The 8286-nt window shown below is 33.8% G+C and overlaps 1 protein-coding gene across 1 annotated transcript in view; it reads right to left on the bottom strand.

Moving 5' to 3' along the window:
• Window positions 1–6393, bottom strand: part of LOC122808390 (alpha-tectorin-like) — a gene marked incomplete at its 3' end in the record, with an annotated part of 263674 nt that extends 257281 nt beyond the window's left edge. The window contains 1 exon segment of the mRNA XM_044079357.1: window positions 6333–6393.
• Window positions 6394–8286: the final 1893 nt, after the last annotated feature.

Consider the following 8286-nt stretch of genomic DNA (forward strand, 5'->3'; position numbering starts at 1 on the left):
AATGGCAGATGTTATGTTACTTTCGGTCTGAGTTCAACGGGAGTTTGATATTGTGTTCTGTCAGTTAATAATGGTTTTGTTCTATATGACATTCTAAGCTTTTGGCGTTTTTTTTTTTATAACAGCTTGGAAGTGGATACAAAACTTCATGTTATTGTCCATTGTGGTTCCTAAAAATTTAGCATGTGGTGCCTATGCAATTATTGTATTATTTGCTGAGGTGAAATTAAATTAAGTTTTATTATGACTTAGTGTTTTAGAGGTGAGTAGTAAGATTTAGTACAAATTCTGATTTGTCTAACCATGATTCTATAGAGGAAAAGGATTTTTGGGTTACTTGTTGTTTTTGTACGATGGAAGCAATACAGATACGTGTAGAATCATCTGCATATTGTATTAGTGTAGTGTGTTTAATGACAGTGTGAAGGTCATTTATATATAAATTAAATAAAAGAGAACCTAAATGGATCTTGATGTAGATCTACTATAACAGGTAGAAATGGGGAGTACTCCTGCTGCCATTCTACTGCTTGTTGTCTGTCAGTTAAATAGCTGCTGAACCAGGAAATGGAGGAGGAAGAGACTCCCAGAGTGGAAAGCTTTGGGAGTAGTTTGTGATGTGAGACTGTATTGATTGCTTTCGATAAGCCTGGGAATACCGAAGAGACCAGATTACCTGCACTTCTATTTTTATTGATAGTATCAATGAATTTAAGAAGTAGTGATAGTACTGTGGTTTAGTTAAAAACCATGCTTGACATGTTCAGAAGGACTAGTATAATATAGTACAGGACTAAAACATATTTAATTAATGATATGTGATTATAATACATGAGGGGTTCATCAATAGGTTACTTGTAGACTATTTACATGGACGGGGAATGTATTCCAAAACAGCAGTATCCTCTGTGAGAAAAGCCTGTCTCTCCAAACTGTTTAGGGCTACTGATTTAGTTAAAGAACTTTTAGACATTTACTTCTAATTTCAACTACAACACTATCTAACCAGCAATTATTTCTTCTCTGTTATGACTAGTGCAAAAAAGACTATGGACATCCCTGATAAAAAAATGTAATGTTGCCTGTAGAGTAAAACATTTTTGTTAGTTCAATATCTTTCTTTAAATGGGTCTTTAATATTATTTGTTTTTCTTTTGTTTTGCATTAAATGATAAGATACATGCTTATCATTCTGAAAAGTATAATTTTTTTTTCATTTTGTATTTGACATTTGAGTGATATGTTTTCTGCTCAGTAATACTGTACCAGTAATCTGTTGATAAGCCTTCCATGTATTATAATCACTAACTGAATTAGTTTTAGTGCTTCTGTACTGTGTGATATTTATACTAGTCCTGCTGAACATTTCAAAGTTAAAAATACATTGTTCAAGGTTTATTTTCAGTTGTTTGTACTGGCAATTACCTAGAATAAAATCCAGTTTATTACGGAGTTTAATACATAAGCTGTTCATCTGGGAATCAGTAAGTCCAGACTGGCACTTTCATATTTGATATAAATCTAACATGAAGCAGGTCTACAACCTAAATATTCCCTTAATGATATAATGACATGTTTAGGAACAAAGCCATATGCACCAATACCTCTCCATAACCCAGCTATAGTGTTTTATTTCTAAGGCCATCAGTACCACCCAAATAAGGACATGATGATATAATGACATGTACAGGAACAAAGCCATATGCACCAATACCCCTCCATAACCCTGCTATAGTGTTTTATTTCTAAGGCCATCAGTTCCACCCAAATAAGGGCATGATGATATAATGACATGTACAGGAACAAAGCCATATGCACCAATACCTCTCCATAACCCTGCTATAGTGTTTTATTTCTAAGGCCATCAGTGCCACCCAAATAAGGGCATGACAATATAATGACATATACAGGAACAAAGCCATATGCACCAATACCTCTCCATAACCCAGCTATAGTGTTTTATTTCTAAGGCCGTCAGTACCACCCAAATAAGGGCATGATGATATAATGACATGTAGAGGAACAAAGCCATATGCACCAATACCTCTCCATAACCCGGCTATAGTGTTTTATTTCTAAGGCCATCAGTACCACCCAAATAAGGGCATAACGATATAATGACATGTACAGGAACAAAGCCAAATGCACCAATACCACTCCATAACCCTGCTATAGTGTTTTATTTCTAAGGCCATCAGTATCACCCAAATAAGGGCATGACGATATAATGACATGTACAGGAACAAAGCCATATGCACCAATACCTCTCCATAACGCTGCTATAGTGTTTTATTTCTAAGGCCATCAGTACCACCCAAATAAGGGCATGACAATATAATGACATGTACAGGAACAAAGCCATATGCACCAATACTCTCCATAACGCTGCTATAGTGTTTTATTTCTAAGGCCATCAGTACCACCTGAATAAGGGCATGACAATATTTGGTGAATTTTCCTTTGGTGAATTCTCAGGCAACAAGCTGTACATTCAATGTATAGGATAGAAGGAATATGTCTTAGAAAAGTAAGTAATGCCAGTTTGGCCACATAATTCATTATGTAGAGGAAAGAATGTAATTTTCTTTTGATAATAGCTATACAGAACAAAAGTTCCATATTAAGCAAGTCAGTAGGAAGAGAAATAATTTGCTTAAGATATTAGCCAAGCTGTATCCTTTGTCACTATACTAAAGTAGATTTTTTTTCTGTAGTCCATTGTGAGATTTAGCAGTCAAGCTGGTATAATGGCATTTTATGTGTGCGTGTTTTTTTGTGTGTGTGTGCGTGTGTGTGTGTGTGTGTGTGTGTGTGTGTGTGTGTGTGTGTGTGTGTGTGTGTGTGTGTGTGTGTGTGTGTGTGTAAGTGTGAAGAGTAAGTTGGCATATCTGCCATATTAAGCTTACCTTAAAGATCTATTTCAATCTTTCATGCTAGTTTGAGGATATGTTTATTTAGGCTTTTTATGCTCTGGATGAGAGGTCAGGTAGACCGCATGATGTAGAACAATGCATCAAATAACAGTGAGCTGCATTAAGTGACTTTTTCTCTATAGAAGTTCAGTATTTATAGCAAAAGAGTAACATATCCAGATATTTTCTGTCTTTACATGTCAGAGCATAGAACTCATTTACCTACAAACATAATAAAGGAAAAAATGTTAGTTCAGCTCATAACAATATTAAAAAGATAGTATGGGGAATGTGCTAAGCTGATGCATGCATGTAGAATATGTTATATTGTTCTTCTTATAAAATGAATAGGATAAAGTACATGTACTCTAATTAATTTCAGTATTAAATGTTATATATATCGATAGATAGGCAGATAGCTCGATATATAGATAGATAGATAGATAGATAGATAGATAGATAGATAGATAGATAGATAGACAGATACCATTGACACTTTTTTTTGCAAATGAATCACAGAATGTTTTACACAAGAGAGCTTATGCAGATTTCCTTGGCAATAAGGAGTTGCGTTTATAGTTAAACAATTGCAGGAGGTGCAGATGTGAACATTAAAATATAGATCCACATGCTGACAAGGGGATAAAAGACATGAAAATAAATAAAGATGGACTAATACATGACGCTCCAGCACATTCTGTCCAATAAATTGGTTAGGAATATTTGTTATTATAGTAAACATTTTGAGTTGCAGTATACTTAGACCACAGAAAACAAGTATAGTACTAAACCACTTATTAAAATAACAAGACCAAGTATTCAGGTACCATATAATGGTGTTAATTTAGCAGTAGTTTTAACACCCTATTTTTGTTACAGCCAGTGATTTGTTTTGCACATTGCTTAAAGTTTCAGCATGTAGCTAAACTCTTATTTTCTATGTATTATTTTAACAAGATTAGCTACAGGTGATCAGTGTGACAATTTCCTTGGTAATACATTACTGTAACTAAATAGCATATCCTATATGCAATAAATTAAAATTTTCTATATTTAGTAATAGTTATATTGATGGCAATATGAATTAATGATTTATGAGGCTGTCTCCTGAAACATTGCCTGCACTCTTTTCTATTCAGCATCACTTATTATTGCCACATGTAAACTGCTAAAAAGCCTTTCATGGTACATTTAAATCTTATCCTAGACTAAGTTTCTAAATTGCAGGGTTTTGTCAGATATTCAAAACTACAGTTGCAACAAGTTTAGGTAATGCCCTTATTGACAAATTAAATAGGTATTAGGTATAACAACTCTGCTCAGATGTATGTTACTGACTGTAAAGCAGATTCAGGCAGTTTCTACTATCCCATGTATTCAATGGATAAAAGCAATGTTTCACTAGCCAAATATCATATAGATATATCAGTTTATTAAGTAGTTTTGCAATATAACGGATTGCTTCCTTTCTTATAAAGATTACAAATTATGATAGTGATTTGCATTCCTCATCATTCATCATGCAATCTTTTAAAGTATGGGAATATACTGCAACTAGTCACAGGTAATTACTAAAGTGATTTTTATTTCTGATAAGTCATTCTGGTATTGACTGATTCCAGTATAAGATAAACATTCATTTTTTTCAACTATTAATTCTCTGCCACTGCTATCATGAATCAATCACCGTCATTATTCAAATAATAAAATTCATCTTTGTATTTTAGGCTTTGGCAGTCCAATCAAGTTAGTAGCCTCTTTTCAACAAAGATCTGAGGTGGCATTCATACTAACTAGGCAACTTTTGGTCAGGACACCAAGGACATTCTCCTACTGTTTTTGATAGATAACATGGATCTTTTAACTCAACATGAATTGTGACCAAGTCAGAAAAATGGAACCTTGTTTCAACATATCTAAAAACACAGCACACTAAAATGTATACCCCAATCCCAAAGGTGCACTACAGTGTATGTAATGAGAAATGAACCCAGAGATCTTGAGTTGGCACAGAACTAAAGTCTTCTCATAGTTTGTCAGCAAAGGCAAATTTCCTACCTGCTGAACCAATGACACTGAAAAAGAATAATATTGCAGCATTATAGATAGTTCTATATTCACAATATTCATTCATTCATTCATTCCTTCATGTTCTACCATACTTTCTATAATTCTAAGTTTTTGGGAGCTGGATCTTGTCTGCAAAGCAATGAGGACTTGAAAAATCCTTAGGAGGGTGGAATCCCTTTGCTGGACATACATGTGGACTAATGCTCCCTTACTTTTTCTACCTACCCCTATATGTATATTCAAACATACAGATATGCACACAAATACACACACACACACACACACACACACACACACACACACACACACACACACACACGCACGCACGCACACACACACACACACACACACACACACACACACACACACACACACACACACACACACACTGCACAGGAGCAATTTGAACATCAACAATTTACTTTTCTCATACACCTTCATCATTTGGAAAGAAGCTAACATTCTGAGCTAAATCCTACTTAGATGTAGGGAGGATATGTAAAATTCACACAAAAGACATACCAGCCAGGAAATGAACTGAAAGAGAAAGTGATAAAGTATTACATATTCATTTAAATAGATGATATCCCTGTATACTTAACCAGTACTGAAGGCAGACTGAAGTGTGCGTGTGGACTGCTATGTTAACATGTAGAACGTGGTTCTGTTTTTTATTTACAGACAAAATCAATTATAGTGTCTTCTTTTCTTTTTCAGATACCTTTTCCATTAATATAAAGGAGCTTCCCAAGGTATACAGAAGATTCTTGTTTGAGCTGCATATTAGAGTAAGTGTTAAAGTCTGAACCAAAAACTTTGCATAGCTATGCAAATATGCATTTCTTTAAGTCTGAGAACTCACTGCAAATATTTATTCGCTCAAATCTGTTATACAGTTAAAATTAAGAAATCATCATGCCCATATATAAGATGGCTTATGTCTCTTTCAAAGGGATTTTATAATGTAAATTTTAGATGTGCAAACTGAGAAATGTAATTTTCCAGTTACCGTTAATCATCATCAAAAGCAAACACACTAAATATGTAATAGGCAGCATTATACAGCCTAGTAACCTATGTTTGGTATGCTCAGATTTGGTCCATTTTTATTTGCTGATGATATCTCTCATTGAAATAGATATATAATTCTGTAAAAATACTTCAAAATAAAGCAAAATTGTACAATTCAGTTACGTTTTAACTATTGAAATATAGATAGATATGCATATACATATATGACAATCTATGTTTATAACTCATCTATAGAGATAACTACCAAACAACCATTTATATTCATACAGAAATATATCCAAGTCAACTGATATTAGTCAAATCACTGGTTTTACTCACAGTTATCTGCAGAATTAACTTGGACTTGATATGAAGATCACAGTACATCTGGATAAAAAATGCAAAAAACAGCTATTTTATATCCTTTGATTAAGTGTCAGTATGTCATCATGACATCATTTGAATACTATGAATAATTAATTTATTTCCTTCTATGTGCAAAAGAAGTCTTGCAAAATCACAAGGTATTTGTCATCCACTGCTGCGTGACCTTGAACTGACAGCAAATAGGTGTAAACATGTATAGAACAATTATATGACATTTCTCTATTCATGAAAGGAAAGGCAAGTGAACACATAAACTTTATTACGTGTAGACCTATTTATTTGCATGTGCTAGAAGAATGTAGATTGAAATATAGTAAGTATGCAGTGCTTTTTGTACAAAATACCCCAGTCCACTCACAGACACACACACACACACACACACACACACACACACACACACACACACACACACACACACACACAAAACCAACCTTCTGTCACTAGGTGAGGCCATTATAAAATTAATAGTATTAAATGCCATCTTATCACCTGCAATGTAAGGGTGGAATATTGAAAATGTGAATGCAGAAATATGATGCCAAGATGCTTTATAATAAATTCAAATGAAAAAGTAGGGCATGTGGAGTCTAAATACATTGTCTTTCAAAGCTGAAGTTTATTTAATTTATTTCACCATAGTAATGTAATATGTAAAGCTATTTCAAAACAAATTACCACTTAATAAATTCAGTAATATGTGCATTGCAAAGCTATTTCAAGATGTATTACTAGTTATTAAATTCAGTAACTTGATCTAGTATACACATTCATTGCTTACAAAATGCTGTTAATAAACTATTAATGCATACATTACAAGGGCAAAGAATAAGCATTCCAGTATATGCCAGTTAAGCTTTTTCCTTATTAATTAGATACACCCATGGATTCTCAGAAACTTCTTTTGAGGTGTGACTCAGGATTATATTTTTACGATGCAACTGCTGGTGGGAACTGAAAGAAAATTATTTGTAAGAACAGGCCAGACAGTTAATTAAAAATTAATGATTTTAAAACTAAATGCAAGGGTGTAGTCATACATGGGTTTGTAAAAGTTGCTTATTCATTTGTCATGTGCAGTGACATATATTGCTATACTTCACCTTAAGTTAGAATAAACCCTGATATATTTGACATTGATTATTTTTATATTTTACATTTTGTTAAATAGCTTTTTACAGAATGCTCAATTGACTTAATATTATTTAATGTTAAGCCTTTGCAGTTCTCTTTAGTATAGAAAAGAGCCATTGTCCAGAAACATGAGCTATTAAGGATGTGGTTTGTAAGTATCAGGGAGATACATGTGAGGGAAGGGAGCGAGCTCTATTCTGCAAAGTAAGTGCACAGGGTCATAATGATGTGAGATAAGTGCCAGCTGTGCCAGAGAGAGTAAGGCAGTGCATGTGTAACATATGCCAGCATAGCTATCTGGAGTTTTGTAAAGTATCACATACCATTTGAATATCAAACTGATTTCTACAGATGCTCATGTTAAAATGAATTTATAAAGCTGCTTTTACAAAAAATGTATAAACAGTGGGTCCTGTTGGACAGAAAAGAAATATACATTTATATCAGACTGTCCTATTGTAACTGAGGAAATGTATATATTTTAACAGAAGGTACTTGAAGGGAAGCAGTTAAGCTCAGCCCAGCTAACCTTAAGAAAAATAACCTGAAATTAAATTACTTGGTTTAGGCCATAATGATTCTATTCCATAGGTCTGAATGCAGCTAGAGCTGCTATGTCTATGAAAAGCCTTTCTGCAGGAAATGTAGAAGTGCTGGAATTGTTTTATAACTTCAAGATTCTGGATTAAACCTTAACAAAGTTCTATGTGTGAATTGTGACACACCTGTGCCAAATCCTGGTTCAAATTTCTAGTGAGGGGGTAGTGTGGGAGCA

This window comes from Protopterus annectens, chromosome 8.part0 (genome assembly GCF_019279795.1).
Source record: "Protopterus annectens isolate FY-2018-M chromosome 8.part0, PAN1.0, whole genome shotgun sequence".
Taxonomy (NCBI): domain Eukaryota; kingdom Metazoa; phylum Chordata; order Ceratodontiformes; family Protopteridae; genus Protopterus; species Protopterus annectens.